The sequence below is a fragment of the Dromiciops gliroides genome, chromosome 4, assembly GCF_019393635.1.
Source record: "Dromiciops gliroides isolate mDroGli1 chromosome 4, mDroGli1.pri, whole genome shotgun sequence".
Classification (NCBI taxonomy): domain Eukaryota; kingdom Metazoa; phylum Chordata; class Mammalia; order Microbiotheria; family Microbiotheriidae; genus Dromiciops; species Dromiciops gliroides.
In genome coordinates, this window is record NC_057864.1 from 285,967,144 (window position 1) to 285,986,377 (window position 19,234).

Genomic DNA, 19,234 nt, shown 5'->3' on the forward strand with positions numbered 1-19,234 from the left:
GGTTAAGTGACTTCCCCAGATTTGCACAAGTAATCTCTGAAGCTAGATTTGAACTCAGAAAGATGAATCTTATTGATGTAAGTCCTGGTAGATTGTATACTGGGCCAAGTAGCTACCCAAGGAAATGCTTATACAGGAGACTTATAAGACTATCATGGGAAAAAGAAAAAAAGGAACTTTGTTATAAGGTGCTCCAACAAGAATGTAAAGCTTAAGTATCATGATATAGCTTTCCCATTTCAATTCAATGACGGTTAGAATTTTACTTGAAAAGGATTTGATATGCTAGGAAATAATCATGAACTATAAAGCTAAGGAGTATATAGAAAAATATTTATATAAAATGGTTAGAAAATTCATTAAATTTAAAAGCAACACACTTGAGAAAGGACTGAAATGATTTCAGAAAAAAAAATTTACCATTACATATTCTGGTAATGAATATAATAAAATTTGATTTTTAAAACACTGTGTACATGAACAGAGAATTATTCTAGATGCTCATCATGAACAAATACATCTAAATCCTATATATAACCTGTGGGGATCTTACTTCAATCCCGACTACCAAGGAGAAATCCATTTACCAGAGGAAAATGACTTTTTTTTCAATTTTGGACTATGGGGGTATCCCTGAGGACTTACAAATTTATATTTGTCTAATGCTTACTGCTTAGGTCTCATTCTAATTTATTCACTTCAATATAAATTGTCAATTACAATCAGTTTTTCCTTTAGACTATAGAATAATTTAGTGATTATTGTCTCAATATAACTTAAAAAACTAGTCAATTATATTTCTTAAAGAAATCTTCAGTGATGGGATAGAGCAATAATAAATAATAACACCTGAAGACACACTCTTCCTTAGACTGCCTTTGTTGCCAGGAAAAGTGGGCTAAACCTTAAAGCATCTTCTAAAAATGCAGTACCAAATGAGAAAAATTAATAGCATCCTGTATCATTTAATAGTCAGTATTACCCTGTAATAGTTCCCATTTCTCAGTCTATCTCACAAGGCTTGTTGTAGCAATGTGATCACTCCTCACCACTGGGGCGCTGATGAATTAACCAGTTTAAATGGGAATCTTTATTATTTACAGATAAACAAAGAGCCAGCTTGAGCCATATCCTCCCCAGGGAACAACTCTCCTGTCTTTTTGTCTCCTTGTCAAAATTAGGGGTGAATAAGTCTCTAAGGGGTAGGACAAAAGGGGGAATTCTGATTTGAATAATACTATTTTTTGGACAGGATTAATAGAAGACAGTACATTAAATAATTGGAATTTCTGTTATTTTATCATTTTATTTTTCCCAAGTGCATGGAAAAACAATTTTTAACATTCATTTTTAAAACTTTGACTTCCAAATTCTATTCCCTCCCCTCAAGGAGAAGTCAAGTACTTTCATATAGGTTTTATATATATATATATATATATATATATATATATATATATATATATATATATATATATATATATATATATATATATGTAGTCATGCAAAATATTTCCATATTAGTCATGTTGTAAAAGAAAATATAAACCAAAAAAAAACAACCTTCAAGAAAATTATAGTTTAAAAACTGTTTTAATCAATATTCAGACACCATCAGTTCGTTCTCTTGAATCATTGTATTTCTCAGAATAGCTAAGGCATTAACAGCTCATCAACTTGCAATGTTGTTGTTTCTCTGTATATGATACATTTCACTTTGCATAAGCTCATGTAAGTATTTGCACATTTTTCTGAGAGCATCCTGATTATCATTTCTTATAATAAAAGTTTCCCAATATAACTCCATGGAATTTATTAAGCCAGTCCCCAATTGATGGGCATCCCCTCTATGTCCAATTCTTTTCCACTAGAAAAGAGCTGTTATAAATAATTTTGTACATATCAAGTGCTTTTTCATTTTTTTTAAAAAAACCTTTTTGGATGCAGAACATTTAGTAATGGTATTGTGTCTTAAAGAGTATGCATGGTTTTATAACCCTCTGGGCATAGTTCAAATGTTTCTATAGAATGGCACAGTATCAGTTTAGAACTCACAGCAATGAATTAATATCTCATTGTCCACCAGTTCCCCTCAAATATCTTTCTTTTGCCTCTTCTATTTATATTAGCCAATATAATAGGAATCATTTTGATTTGCATCTCTCCAATCAACAGTGAGTTAGATTTTAAAATATATATATATACATATACATTATCTATGTATATGTATCTATATTGTGTCTGTGTGTGTGTATGTGTATGTATATATCCTTCATCTGAAAATGTTTCCTATCTCTAGATATTTATCAATTGGGGAATGACATATTCAGAGAAACTTCCTTCAAGTTTTTTCACACTTACTATTGCTTACTGTATTTACCTCCATCTTCCCCCAAATTTATTCACTTCTCTCTCTCCTCTCACCCTGTCCCTCAAAGGTGTTTTGCTTTTGATTACCCCATCCCCTAATCTTCCCTCCATTCTATCACTCCCCTTGTCTTATCCTTTTCCTCTCCTAATTTCCTTCAGGGTAAAATAGATTTCTATATCCAATTGAGTGTGTATCTTATTCCCTCTCTGAGCCAATTCTAATGAGAATAGGATACACTCACTCCCCTTTACCTCCCCCATCTTCCCATCCCTGTGGAAGTTTTTTTCTTGGCTTTTTTATGTGAAATAATTTACTCCATTCAGCTTTTTTCTTTCCCTTTTTCCAAGTCTATTCTTCTCTAATCTTTTAATTGTATTTTTAAAATAGATCCCTTCATTTTTAATCCACACATGTATCCTCTGTCTATATATACTTTGTCTAACTGCCTTAATAATGATAAAGTTCTTATTAATTATGAATATCATTTTCCCATGAGGAATGTAAACAGTTTACCCTTATTAAGTCTGCTATGATTTCTTTTTTGTTTGTTTACCTTTTTATGCTTTTCTTCCATTTTGCATTGGAAAGTCAAATATTCTATTCACCTCTGGTCTTTTCAACAAGAATGTTTGAGGGGCAGCTAGGTGGCACAGTGGATAGAGCACCTGCCCTGGATTCAGGAGTACCTGAGTTCAAATCTGACCTCAGACACTTAACACTTACTAGCTCTATGAACCTGGGCAAGTCCCTTAACTCCAATTGCCTCACTAAAAAAGAAAGAAAGAAAGAAAGAAAGAAAGAAAGAAAGAAAGAAAGAAAGAAAGAAAGAAAGAAAGAAAGAAAGAAAGAAAGAAAGAAAGAAAGAAAGAAAGGAAGGAAGGAAGGAAGGAAGGAAGGAAGGAAGGAAGGAAGGAAGGAAGGAAGGAAGGAAGGAAGAAAGAAATAATGTATGAAAGGTATAACTAGTGGTTTGGTGGATAAAACACTGGCCCTGGATTCAGGAGGACCTGAGTTCAAATCCGGCCTTAGACACTTGCTACTAAACCACCTGTGTCACCTTTGTGCAAGTCACTCATTGTCCTGCCAAAAACAATGTATGAAAGTCCTCTTTTTCATTGTATGCCCATTTTTCCCCTGAAGGATTATATTCACTCATGATAGTTAGATGATTCTTGGTTGTATTCCCAGCTCCTTTGACCTCCAGAATATCATATTGATGGCACAGTTGATAGAGCAGTGGCCCTGAAGACAGGATTACATGAATTCAAATCTCACCTCAGATATTTACTAGCTGTGTGAACCTGGAAGAGTCACCTAACCCTAACTGCCTTGAATATCTGGGGCAATCTCTAGTAATCTTGTCACTGGACCCAGATGGCTCTGGTAGAGAGAGAGAGGTTGGTGACCTTGCACTTCACTTCCTCACTTATATCCAATTATGTGAAAGTCAAAATATCACCCCAATGTCACAGTCATCTTCAAAAAAGGACAAAAATTCCAAGCCCTCTGATCCATTGATGTTGAAGCTGTTAAATCTCATGGTATCCTGATTTGCTCCATATCTGAACTTGTATTTTTAAAATTATTTGTTGCTGGGCTATTTCATAAAATTATTTGATACTTATATATTAATGGCTATTGCACCCATTTTGGCAATAATCATTTGTTATTAATTAATAATAAATATTGGTAAAGTATTGACCACGTGGAAGTTCAGCACAAGCAGAAAAACTATAGTGCTATGTTGTCTCTAAGAGGGCACATGGCCTACAAAATTACTCTGTTGTAAGAGGAGAGTGCTCAGCAACTGACAATGGGTCCAAGAAGCGAAGAATACCAATAAGACCATGACCCTCATGTGGTCTCAGCTTTTATCCTCTTTTGATAGAGGCAGGTCATTGCACACTGATTAAAGCTAATTGGCTAGCATCATTCAATCCATGACCTCATGGCGTAATAGAGAAGTATGCAAAAGACCATCACTGAAGGGCAAGGCAGGAGAAGTCCAGGTATGGTTTTAATCCCATTAATTCATTGAACTAGACAAAATATTTTTTTTTCTCCATTTCTACTGTACACTTGGAGTTGCCCTGAAAGAGACTAGGACTTTCTCAAGAACAGAGCTGAGCTTTCTGAAGCTGTGGAGGGGAGGAGAAAAAGGCTAAAACTGATCTGGGCCCCCCCTAAAAATACATTATTAGTAATTATTTTCTCACAATTTCGCATCTGATTCATTGAGAAACTGGATTTCCTCAATGAATCAAATTAATATTACAAATCTTTTACAAAGGTTTCTTAACTATGGAGCTCATCATGATTAACAATGTGAAGGCAGAATAAAAGGAAAAAATAATTAATGATGCATTGACAAAACTAAAGGGGGTAGTACCCTTTAGAAGGTAGATCTTATAAAATGTGTATGCAAAAGGGAAAAGGGGAAACAAAAAGGGAAGATCAATTTAAGTCTCTGGAAGGTCTCATCTCCTACAAATGATTCTTAGGACATCATCTTGATGTAGCTATGTATTCTGGGTATAATGTAAAAGTCTTTCCCAAGTTCTTTAGATATTATTCCTCATCTGGAAAATATCCTCAGCTTGAAAGTCTCCTATAAAATTGATCTTAACACAACTTTAAATAACTTTGTCAAAAAACAAATCAAATAAAGAAAGTTAGCTAAAAAAACTCACAACTAATGAAATTTGGACTATAGTCCATTCTCACCAGGGTATGACAGAATTTTCCTATCAACCTTCTAAGTTGTCTTTGGCTAGAAAATTACTTCACCCTGTCATTTTTTGGGGTTCTGTTAACCCAGGAATTTTCTTATGTCATTATTTAAAGGTATTTTGAAAGTTTTTGAGAAGTTCTCAGGTGAAACACAGTCTTTCCTCTGCCATATTGTTTGCCAAAAATTACTATTTAATTATCAAAAAGGAATGTGATTAACCATACCTGAAAGTCAAAATCCTTTTCTCAGTTGTAGAATAATGTTATCACTTAAGGATTATTCCCATCTCTCTAGGAGGAAGTAATTGGGAGTAGGTGAAATAATTCAATGCATCTCCTTATTAAAAAGTTCACTAATCAGAATTGGTTTACTGTTACTAAGAGAGTGTATGACTGTGAGCTATGTATTAGTAATCAGTACAGGATTGAAAATGAGTAACACTTAGGGGCAATAGAAAGAAAATTGACTTCCCCTGTGTCTGGATCAAAATCAGTGCTTAATAAATACGTGTTTGTTGATAGATTGATCGATAGAAAATATTAAATACATATTATAAAATGCAATATAAATATATTATAAAGTAGGAAGAGAGTTTAAGATGCCATCAATGTAATATTGAAAGAGAAGATGGTCACATGTTCAAAGAATTTGTCTGTTCAATAGGTATTCATCTGAAAAAAAAATAGGTATTCATCTGAAAACAGGAAAGGCTTTCCAAACTATGGATTTATCCCATAAGGTATATGTTTTGGAGTATTTTGAAGCAGTAATAAAAAAGTAGTAAATATAACGTGAGTGGCAATATCCATTGAAGAAATGGAATATTCAAAGTGATCAGATCACAGGTTCATTGACTCTTTCAATAAGTCCTTTTTTTTAAGATAATTTACAACAGAAAGTTGGACAGAATGTGGACAACAGACAAATCTAGATTTTAGATAACATACAATGAGATGTGCTTCATAATTTTCCAGGTAATTGTATGTAGATAATTTAAACATAAAACTAGATGATCTCTATCCCAACCATATACTTTTTAAGACTGAAATGACTCATGATATCAACTATATGGAAAAAAAAAAACAACAAATAAAACATAGCTAGATAATTATCTAAAGCTACATCTAGGGAGGAAGAAAGGAATAAACATTTAGAATTTTTTAAATGAAAATTAATTTCAGCCTATATTTGAATATATGCATTTGAAAACAACTTTTTTCTATATTTAAAATATTTCAATTTTCATTTAATTGAATATTTGCCCTTCATTCATATGAAAATTACACAATATTATATTGGTATATTCTATGAATGACTATATAAAAAAATAAGATAAAACTTTCAAGTTCACTCGAGTAATTCATCTATTAAACCATTTTTTCTATAACATATTTGTTATAGAAAGTAAAATTTATTGGAAATAAATGAAATGTAGAATTGAAAATGAGAAAGTTGAATGGCAAGTTAAAAATAATATTATTTCACTAAATGTGCCCCCTTTTTGTATATTAAATTCTGGCCATGGCTGACATAAACAAGGAAATGTGGCCATTGACTAAATTGATGAGCCTTGGAAACATTTTCAACTCTTCTAAAAATATAAATTTCCTAGGATCATTTGAAACTAATAATAACAAAATAATGCAGTTTAATTTTATCTCTATAGTTTTGGTGATTTAGGGAGTATACATCTTTTTGGTACCATTTCAATGGAACATGTTTTCTCATTCAGGAATCAATCTTATTGTGAACAATTTCCCAAATATTTACTTTGAGCTCATCTTCATATTCTCTTTATCAGACTGTTCTCTATTTTTGGAATGTCATCCTTTAATCTATTTAGCCATTAAATGCTTATCAATTGGGGCAGCTAGGTTTCACAGTGGATAGAGCACTGGGCTTGCATTCAGGAGGACCTGAGTTCAAATTTGGCCTCAGAAACTGAACACTTACTAGCTGTGTGACCCTGGGCAAATCACTTAACCCCAATTTCCCTGCAAAAAAATGCTTATCAATCTTTAAAATCCAACTAAAATTCTCCCTCTGGGAAGCCCTTACACATACAGGAGTTTGGAATTACTTCTCCCAAGGCACTTCACTTTAAGTTAATCCAATATACTAATAGCTAAATATTCAAAAGGACCTATGATTTCAATGATAAAGACATTACCTCTAAATACTTAGATTATAACATATTCATGCTTGATGACAACATAGAATGTAGCTGTCTGTTTTCTTGTCTTATTCTTCTGCTATTTCTATGTCTCCTAAAGCAAGTTATGTGTCTTATTTAAATTCTTTATTTCCTTCCTTACCTAATATCCAAAACATAATTAAATGATACTTTACTGTTAGAAGTCAGGAAAAATAAAATATGAACTAAGGAACAAAAAAGAATCATGGGAAAATGAGTGAGATTTATTTCTCTTTATTTTTCAAACATGGCCTCACTGTCTTCACAAACAGAGACTAGTGAATACATATTCCATCTTTGCCACCTTCCATCTTGCCCATAATTGAACTTCAATTATTTCTGGAGAATAACCTAGTGTGGTAAAAATTATTTGTGGTGAAGATTAATATCAAAAGTTTTAGCTGAATCCTTTGAGAGATTGCACATGCTACTGAAGCAACTTTTTTTTTTTTTTTGGTGAGGCAGTTGGGGTAAAGTGACTTGCCTAGGGTCACACAGCTAGTAAGAGTTAAGTTTCTGAGGCCAGATTTGAACTCAGGTCCTCCTGAATCCAAGACCACTGCTCTATCCACTGTGCCACCTAGCTGCCCCCTGAAGCAACATTTGAAGGACCTCCCCTTTTGGGAAGAGAACTCGAGGAACTTCTGGGATGAGAACTTAAAAATGAGGGCGGGGACAGAAGTTCATGCTCCCTGGCTGTGAAACTTAGCCAGGGCATGGGTAAGAGGAGTTTGAAAACACGTGGTTGGTGTTCAAGCTTGGGTGTGCTGGTTTGTGGCCTTGTGGGCCTTTTGGGATTCAGTGAGGTTTTTTTTTTTTTTTTTTTTTTTTTTTTTTGCGGGGCAATGGGGGTTAAGTGACTTGCCCAGGGTCACACAGCTAGTAAGTGTCAAGTGTCTGAGGCCGGATTTGAACTCAGGTATTCCTGAATCCAGGGCCGGTGCTTTAACCACTGCACCATCTAGCTGCCCCCAGTGAGTTTTATAAAGGAAAATAAACTAAGCTTAGATCTAAGAACAGCCATCAGTATTTCTACTTCCCTATTTCCCAAATTGGTTTCACTTTTTGTTGCCTAATTAATTCCCAAGCAATGAAAATTAATCCCTCACAGATTAAAGCTCAGAGGCTCTTTTTTCTTATTGGTCTGAGAGATATATAAAAGGTAAAAGTTAAAGGGGGAGATTAATGCTCTGTATATCCAACTTTGAATCTCACACCAGGGAAAATTTTACTCATCTACAGAGATATAAGGAGAAATATTAGTTGGTTAGTACTCACAAACACAACCCAGTAAATAAAGATCTCTTCTGAAACTTTCTTTACCACCCTTTACCTGATATTATTTTAAACTTGATGGCTGGTGTAATAGAGAGTGACTCTAGTGACAAAGAATTGAAGTTACTTTGCCAAAGAGGCCTGTCCAGTTAAGTACAGGTACCCAGCATCTAGCAGAAAATAAACAAATAAACGAACAATATGGATAAGAGTGGAAAGAGTCAGACCTTCTCTGTTCTGATATTTTTTTTTTTTGGTGGGGGGGAAGAGATGAGGCATTATTGATTTGGGTAGGAATTTAACTTGCTATAGAATGTAAGCTCCCTGAGGGAAGACTTTCATTTTTGTCTTCTTATATGTAAAACATAACAGATTTCCTGACCCTTAGAAGGTTCTTTAAAATTGCTTATTAAGTGAATTCATCAATCAAAGAAGGTAAGCAAGGCCCCCAGCCTGAAGAATTCATAGGTTCTGTATCCTTTTTTAGACTTACATCATCAACATTTTCTCTGCGGGTGGTGTCTTCTTCTGATTTTGTACTATTATGAAAAATAAAATCTGAAAATCAGGTTGTAGTGACAGATTGAATGCTCCACTGGTATTTTTACAATGTAAAAATAACCTCTCCCTAGTACCTTACATGTACCACATGTGGTGAAATTATGGGAGTAAATACAAAAGAGTCACAAAATAAGAGTGGATGTGGAGGAGTTGCAATATATACTGTGAAGTCAGATGGGAATAACTTGGCAATGGGTGAAAGAGATTTTTTTTAACCTTTTTGCCATTAAACCATTCTCTTTCCACTTTTCTGATATGACAAGACTTCTTGCCAAACACAACTGTGAAAAAGGTAAACTCATAATCCCTGCTACTCTCTGATCCTCAAGTACATTCCCTGCTTGCTAATGGTGATGAGTCAGGACCCAAACAGGTCCATTTCCTTATGAGTAGATTAAGCTCAGTGTTACAAAACTATATCACTTCTTGCAAAATTGAGGAATACTTGCCTTTAATGTTTAGCTTGCTGCTATGCCTTTCATATTATCTTACATCTATATGTCTGGGGCAGCTAGATGGCACAGTGGATAGAGCAACGGCCTGGAGTCAGGAGTCTACCTGAGTTCAAATCTGGCCTCAGACACTTAACACTTACTGGCTGTGTGACCCTGGGCAAGTCACTTCACCCCAATTGCCTAACCAAAAAAAACAAATCTATATGTGCCATAAACTCCCTGAAGTCCTACTAACTGCCTAGTTGAAAGTACTTAAAAACTCTTGGACTTTCCAAAAATCATAAAGTTAAAGCCTTTCATGTATATTGTTTTCCAAGATCTGTCTCTTCTTCTGACTACAGTGTAATTCCTGAAAGCAGGCTGCCTTATTTTTTTTTTGTATCCTCAGCATTTAGTATAATTCTTTGCAAATAGCAAATGTTTAATAAACATTTTATATATCATTTTCTTCTTCCTTCCTTCCTTCCTTCCTTCCTTCCTTCCTTCTTCCTTCCTTCCTTCCTTCCTTCCTTCCTTCCTTCCTTCCTTCCTTCCTTCATCATTGTTTGGAGGAATTAGACTAAGATTTTTTTTCCTGAGCTATGAGGTGTGTGTATTTTTTAATACAGTGTAAATGTCAATATAGTGATTTCACTGACATTAATTTATGCTGTAAATATCTGATTCTTCCTTTTGAATTTGAACAAGAAACTGATTCCCATGAATGTTAGTCAAAAGTGCTCCATCACCCTGTTCTCTATTTTCTATTCAAGTCTGTAGGCTTTGTCCCTCATGAGATGATGGAAGGATTTTTAGATAACATGTAGGACAAATTTCATTGTTTCCTGTTACATAGTTTTAGGTAAGAACATAGTCTTAGTTCTAAAGTTATTTCATTTTCTTGTGGGACTGCTGATATGGAACTTTTCTGACTAATGCAGATTATGATTTATCCATTAACTAGAGAGTTGGTAGAGATTAAATGACTTACATAAGAAAAGAGCTTAATCATATGTTAAAAAGTAGGAACTTCTTAAAATATATATTTTATTATTATCATTAAATATTTCCCAATTACATTAATTTTTAAAAATTATTTGTTTAATTTTGAGTTCCAGATTTCTCTCCCTCTCACCTGCCACTCTCCTGTCTCTAGAAAGATAAATAATATAATGGTTATACATGTAAAGTCATACAAAAAATAATTCCAAATTATCCATGTTATAAAAGAAAATACACTGACCAAAAAAACTATAAATTAAAATGTGAAAAAAAGGTATGCTTCAACCTTCCCTCAAAGATTATAACTTTTTTTTCCCCCTGTGGAGGCGGATAGCACTTTTTTCATGGGTCCCTTGGAATTTTATTGGATCATTATCTCAATCACAGTAGCTAAATATTTCGTAGTTGATTATGTTTACAATACTACTGTCACTGCATACAATGTGATCCTGGTCTGCTCACTTCACTTTGCATCAGTTAATATGACTTCTCAGTTGTTTATTTTTTTAACTATCCTGCTCATCATTTATTATAGCACAATATTATTCCATCACAATCATATATCACAGTTTAGATGTTTAGTATACCCTAAATAATGTATATCAGGAAAGATCTTCCTGATGAAAGTCTAACCCACTATCCCCTACCATTGCAAAACTAATCCCCATACCATGCTGCCCTCTCTAAATAATATTTTAAAAGGATTTTACATTGATAATGCAACACAAATTTAACCTAATTTCAAAATCAAGAAATGGTTGGAAAATGGGAAAACAACAAAAAAATTTGATTTTTAAAAACATTATGGGGCAAACTAGGTGGCACAGTGAATAAAGCATTGACCCTGGATTAGTAGGACTTGAGTTCAAATCTGTCCTCAGACACTTAACACTTACTAGCTGTGTTACTCTGGGCAAGTCACTTTAAGCCCAATGTCTCACAAAAAACAAAACAAAACAAAATATTATGGTCATTCAAAATATCAAGATATGAACTCAGAAGAAGACAATAATGTCAAAATATCTAAATTCAAAGCCTCAAAAGAGAGGGAATCAATATGTGAACTGGACAAAACCCCAACAAGAAAATCTTGGGAGGAACTATTTTTTTTAATTAAATAAGAGTAAAAAATGTGAGAAAGACAACATTTTGAAAAGACAATTATGAGTTTGGCAATATGGGAACAAAATACTAAAAGTTAAACTTTAAAAAAATAGATTTGTGACATAGAGCTACAAAAGATTGAAGAAAATAATTATATAAAATAAATTTATCAAATTGAAGAAGAGTTAGAAATCCTCACTGAAGACTTTTTTTCCCTTAAAAATTAGATTTTGGCCAGTAGAAGCTAATGACTCCATAAGACCTCAAGAAAAGAATCACACAAAAAAGTCAAAAGATGAAAAAAGAGAAAAAAACTGAAAACAAATTATTGGAAAAAACTGATCTGGGAAACATATTGAGGAGAGCTAATTTAAGGTTTAGTGGGACTACCTGTAATCTATGATCAAGAAAGCTTAAACATACTTCGAGAAATTAAAATGAAAAGTTTCCAGATATCATAACAATAGAGGGTAAAATAGAAAGTGAAAGAAAGTATTGATCATGAACTAAAGATATCTCAAAAGGGAAAATTTCCAGTAATATTATAATCAAATTTTAGAACTTTCAAATCAAAGAAGAAATAGTCTAAGAAGCTAAATTAAATATTCAAATATCATGGAGCCACAGTCAGGATCACATAAGATTAATCAGAAAAGAAAGAGGCAAACAAAAAGAAGAAAATAGGATTGAATAGAATATGTACCTTATAATCATAACCATGACTCTGAATGAGATAAACTCCCTCATGAAATGAAAGTGGTAGTAGAATGGAACTGTAATCCAAAAATATTTTCTTATAAGAAACACACTTGAAACAGGGACATATAGACTTGAAACAAGGGTCAGGAGTGGAATGTACCATTATTCAGCTTAAGTGAAAAAGGACAAGAAAAACAATAATGATCTTAGACAAAGCTAAAGCAAAAACAGACTTAATTAAAAGAGACAAGTAGTGAAACTACATCGTGCTGTAAGGCACCATAGACAAGGGAGTCTAGACATGTATGTGTCAAATTAATAAGATCCAAATCCTTGAAGGAAATGTTAAATGAGTTGTTAAACTGTATTAGTAGGGCACCTCAACTTTTCCTTCTCAGACCTGGAAAATCTAACAATAAAATAAATAAAAAGTTAAGGATATGAATAGAAGCTTATAAAAGTTAAATATGATAGACCTCTTGACAAAACTAAATGAAAGTAGTCAAGAATGTACCTTTTCTCTTAGCTATACATGGCACCTTCACAAAAATTGAATGTATATTATGGCATTAAAAACCTCACAATAAATAAAGCAGAAATATTAAATGCATCTTTTTAGATCAAATAAAATAAAAAGGATATTAAATAAAGTGTTACAGAAGCATATAATTAAAATTAAATGGAACCTATAATAAGCCTAAAAATGAGTAGATCAAAGCATAAACATGAGAGAAACAATCAACAATTTAAGAGAATATCAATGAGACAATACACCAAAATTTGTGAGATGCAAGAGAAAGCAGCACTTGGGAAAATGTATATCTCTCAATAAATACTATCTATAAAAGGAAAAGAAAAGGATCAATGGAATAGATATGCAGCTAACCTTAAGAAAAAGAAAAAAATTAAAATTCCTCAATCAAACACCAACATGAAAATCCCCAACATCAAAGTAGAGATTGAAAATGGCAATGTAAAATTTATGCCCCCCTTGAGCTAACAAATTTAGGAATTGGCATTGTGAAATTGTGTAGATGATGGAACTTTTTATCTCAACAGATTAAGTATCATATCCAGTATTTCACTGCTAATAAAAAAGAAAAGGACACTATCAAAAATACTTGTAAAGAGGAAAGGAGATTGGCTCGTAATGTAGTGAGAAGAAGAGAAACATATAAAAAACCCTGAGATATCTGAGGTTTCCATCAAGTTGAATACAACCTCTATTGAACAATAGGTTAAAACATAAACATGAGTTGCACAAGATAATGAATAATTGTGCTGGAATTTCTGTACTACACTGACAAAAGTTTTACTTTTATGGGCAAAATTGTTGTCCATTTAAAAATATCAATAATCAATAATGTATCAGAACATAGTGAATCTGAAATATCTTAATAACAAACTTATTTAGAATATTTATTACCTGCTATAAAATGTCCTCTTCATTCCAACACATTGACTGCTGGAAATTGCCTCTGAATTTTGAATTTTGGGGGCAACTCAGGAATGGAATATGTCCCAACACTGACTGTCTTAGAGTCTATAAATTCATCAGCTGCATTAATGAAAGCATAGTTATTCAGCATTCATTAACTCCATCAAATAATTAAATTTAATTGCAGCACTAGATAATAAATTGCCTTCAAGAAGATCTTTATTAAATAAATAAGATAAAACTCCAAGGTCTCCTTGTAAATGTTTTGATATGTTACATATGGCCACATCAATCACAGCTATTTTACATTTTGAGGAAATTAGTGATTTGTGTTATTTAGGAAAAAAGGAGTTCATTACCACCTACATGAGCTGTGCTTATCCAACACAGCATCTACCATATGGCTACAGAAATATAAATGTATTGTAACCAAGGTCCTCATCAAGGTATGTCTAATTTAGAATTCTATATCCATGCACATACTACTTTGGAATATTGCCAGTCTGAAGCATAAAAGAGGAAAACATGACAGAAAATGGTATAGGGCTACAAGGTTAGAGAGAGAGAGAGAAGGAGGGAGGGAGAGCAAGATAATATTATTAAGGGCTCTACAAGAAAAAATCATTAGTAATGTTACTACTTAGAGGTTGGAATCAAAGTTAACCATTACATTTCTTGTTTGTACTCATCACTATCTTTGATTTAGTGTTTGTTTTATAAAGAAATACAATATTAAGAATATTTATTAAATTTAATTTTTGTTTTAATTTTATGTCTGACTTGTCAAAAATTAGGAATTCAAAATTGGATTCTCTATTTTTCCTAGGTATGAATAAAGGCAATAGCAAAGTGAGAGAATAAGTATGTGTATATATATATATATATATATATATATATATATATATATATATATATATTCACACACACAGACTCACTATAAACAAATGTGTGTATGCACACATCTATCTATCTATCTATCTATCTATCTATCTATCTATCTATCTATCTATCTATCTATCTATCTATCTATCCACAAGTGTGTATGTGTATATATATGTGTATCTATAGATATATAGATATACATATATATATATATATATAATTCACATACATATTTAAGAAATAACTGCATACAAGTATATGGGTATGTCCAAGAGAATTTTGTCCAATTCAAATTTGGGGTTAGGATAAGTAATACTAGGAGGAGGGGTAATCCTAATAGTTGTTATTTAATTGATATAGAGGATTCCTTTTGTAGTGGGACCCCAAGAAGCTGAAAGACCACAAGTCCCAAGGAATCCTTAAACATTTCCCAGGGGAAAAATCTCTGCCTCCCAGCTCAGAAATGCACCAAGATAGTATCCTTAGGAAGCTTTTATGATTGTTAACCTAATCACTTCTTGCCTCATCCCCTAAATCAATTATGGATTAAAGCTTTCACTGAGGCCAAAACAATGCCTCTGCAAACCTTGGACAGCATTCATAACATCTTGTGCTTCCTTTCTCCTTAATCCAGAGGGACATCTCTACACCCCATTTTTCAGGTTAAAGAAGCTACAGAATACAGACCTTTACCCCTTTCTCCCCAGAAATAAGAGAGAGGTAAATGTAGTGAGACCCCCAAGAAACCTGAGAGACCCCAACCCTAAGGAATCCTGAAACTTTCCCAAGGGGAAAAAAAATAAGTTCTGCCTCCCACCTCAGGAATGCAGTGTTGCAGAGAACAATCCTAGTATTCTGATAGACAATACCAAGGTCTTTTTACATCTCTTTACAGTGGGTATAGTTGAGAAGCAGATGGCGAGGGGAAGAGGGGAAGGAGGGAAGGGAAGTTTGGTGGAGGGAACTGTAAAAAGCAAAACACTCTTGAGGACTTTAGAGGAAGGTGAAGATGTTCTACATAACACCACATGTATGACATATATTGAATTGCTTGATATCATAGGGAGAGTTGAGGAGGGAGGGCGGAAGAAACATTTAGAAAACAGAATTAGCTCAAAGGCCATAACCTCATCAAAGCAGGCTCAAGGAAGGAATAACACACACATCCCATAGGGAAGAGTAATCTATTTAACCCTTCAGGAAAGTAGGAAGGGAAGAAGATAAGGAGGGAAGGGTGAATGAAGGGAGGGTAGAGTGGAGGAGGAGGCAGTCAGTAGCAAAATACTTACGAGAAGGATTAGGGCAAAATAAAGTAGACAATGGAATAAATAGCATTGGAAGGGAATGGAATGGAGGGAAATGGTTACGTTGATTGACTACAGTATCAAAATATATGGCACCTACTCTGTTGGGCTACTGTGAAGAAAATTCTCTGTTAAGTTCAAGATACCTTATAGAAATTGTGATGAACAAGATCCTATCAGAAAAACCTGCAAAGAACACATGAACTGAAGCAGAGAAAAACATACTGTATACAAAATAACAGCATTAGTGTAAGACGATCTGCTGGGAAACACGTGGTTATTTTCAGCAAGGCAATGATCCAATATAACTCTGAAAAACCTAGGAAAATTGCAGTACATCTACAGAGAAAGAACTGATGGTTATCTGAAAACAGACTGAAACACATTTTTTTTTAACAATTCCTTAATCTGAAGTTGTATTTTTATCTGTTTCCACTCACAGCCTAGATAAGGTAGAATTGTTTGCTATGACTATTCATGTATAATTAATGTGGAATTGTTTGAGTTCTTGGGGTGGGGATGGGAGGGGAGGGAGGAAGAGAAGTTGGAACACAAAGTTTCTTTAAAAAATTGATGGCAAAATTTGCTTGTACATGTAATTTGGAAAATAAAAGTCTAAAATAGAAAAAAAAAAGGTCTGAAAGATAATGTGGAAGATATGGATGAGTGCTGAAAATTTTCCTCATACCCCATTATTCAAAAATCCCCTCCAAGTTGTTGTTTGTAATTCCCTTCCCAGTTGTTTCCATTTCTTTGTGTTGTAAACATACAAAAAGACCAGGTCTTCTTTTAATCAGCAAGACAGTCTCCATAGTGATTCTGTCTCCTGGCCGTATATTCCTCTCTCCTAATAAAACATTTTTTAAAAATTTATTTTACAAGATTTGCCATGAGTCTCCAATTCTTTGGGAAAGGTAGCTCCCCAATCCAGGTCACAAGTCCCCCTCCCGCAACATTTTGATGGAAATTCCTTTAACTGATGTAAATCTGCACATGATATAAATTTTCATCTTAGAGAGTTGCCAAAGAACACTGTGTCAGACCCCAAATGAAGAAAAAAAAATTGATTTCCTACTAAGCTGGACTTCTATCCACTATACCAACTTATTTCTCTCCTCTGAACAAGAGAAAAAAATGAAAGCCATCATTAATAATTTAGAGTATTATAGTGAATGTGTTGCTCAAACATATATATATTTCATTCCAATAAAATGCAATCTTCTTGGGAAGCTAGGTGGCACAGTGAATAGAGCATTGGCCCTGGATTTAGGAGGACCTGAGTTCAAATCTTGCGTCAGACAATTACCACTTACTAGCTGTGTGACCCTGGGAAAGTCACATAACTCCGATTGCCTCACAAAAAAAAATAATAATTCTTGAAGTAAAAAGCTATATAATTTTGATCCCTTAAATAAGTAGACACTGGTTAAAAACTTGTTGTGTTACATTCAGTTGTTGTTAAATAGGATCATAAATTTTGTCATACTCCAACTTTGCAGATTATGGCATTTCTCTTTAAAAATGCTGTTTTTTTCATAGTGAGAAATGCTAATAATAATTATAAATTGTAATAAGTTGAAAACATGAATGCAACTGGGGCAATACTTTAGTCTTGGAGCCAAGATGATGGAGAGAAGTAAGGAATTTGCCTGAGCTCTCCCAAGTTTCCCTCAGAACCAACGTTAATCAATCCTCTAAATAGATTCTGGAACTGCAGAACATACAAAAAGATAGACACAATCATCCAACTTGAGATAATTTAGAAGACTTCAGGAAAGGTCACTTGGGTAAAAGGAGAGAGTCATGCAGCTCAGGACAGTGAGGAGGGGATATGGGCAAGTCAGCTGGATGCTCCTGGATACAGCCCAAATCAGTAACTGAGGCTTCTTGGTCCTTCCTCAGCAGGTTGGTGGCACAGCAGGCCATTTCTGAAAACTGCAAGCCCTGGTCAAGACAGCAAACTAATAACTAGAGAACTACCCACATGATAGTCATGACTTGACCAAGCCATCCCAGGACAGGGAGAAAGCCCAAGGCAGTGAGGAATCCAAAAGCCATAGATTAATCAGAACATAAAGCCAAGGACCAGGCCATTATCTCCCAGGACAAGAAGCTTGCAACAGTGGCTGCTGTGCCTCAAGAGCTGACCTCAACTTTCTAAGTTTACAAATAGGGTACAATTAACCAGGCAGCAAAATGTTTTGTGCTGTGGTTCTTAGCTCCAATGAGCCTGCACCCCTCCCCCACCTGTGCCTGCCCCTCAAGATTTCTTCCTGGTTCCCTGCTGGGGTGGGATAGCCAAATTCTTCCTTAGGTCCAGCAGACACCAATGTATTTCCCACCCCGCCAGTCATTCAGCCCTCTCACCTGACCATAAACTTAGTTCCAGAAGATGCAGGTCCTGCAGCTGATTTGGAGGCTCAGGGGTAAGTTTATTTGGTGCAGCCTGCCTGGGCACTATGTCAGCCCAATCACAGTGTAAGGGGCTAAAATTCTAGCTATGATGTCTAAAATCTAATGAGTGGTCAGCTTAACTTAGAAGCTTTAGCACCAGTCTTTGGGCATTAAGCATTTATTAAAGCATACTAGGTATTAGGGGAAATAAAACAACAAAAAAACAAAAAAACATGTGGAGTTCAGAAAAGGCCTCTCTAGCCTACTAGCCTAAAGTTCCAGCCTGGTCTGGTTCTTCCTCAAGTCCTCCACCATAAGCCTGCTTCAACCATGAACTCCTCTCAACCTGAGTGTGGAAGCTTTTAATAGGTCTGGAGCAGAGATGGTCCTTACACACTGCTTCAAGCTTATTGGTAGGCGTCATTCAAATCCATTGGTTCACTGAACTTGAAGGTGGTCTCGAGGTGAGTTCAAAGTCCTTAGCTTCTGAGAACAATACCTCCTTAAGGGCCAGTCAGGTGTGGTTACAATCCAATTTACTTGAAATAGGCCAATCAGCAAAGTCAATCACTCTCACTTGATTGAATCAGTTTAGATTAATCTCCTCAAAGCTGTCTTTGGCTGGAAAATAATCTCAGACCACCTTTTCTGGATTTTGCTGCTCCAGGGGTTGTTTTATTGCTGTTTCAGGGGTAATTGTCAGGAGCTCTGTGTGTTCAATGTCTTCAAAGACTCAAGAGAAGTATAAAGGGGTAAACAAGGAAAAACGGGTTCTTCAATAAGGTTAAACTGTTTACATCCCTATAAGGGAGGATAATACCTTTAACTCTTGAGATATGTTTCTCTAT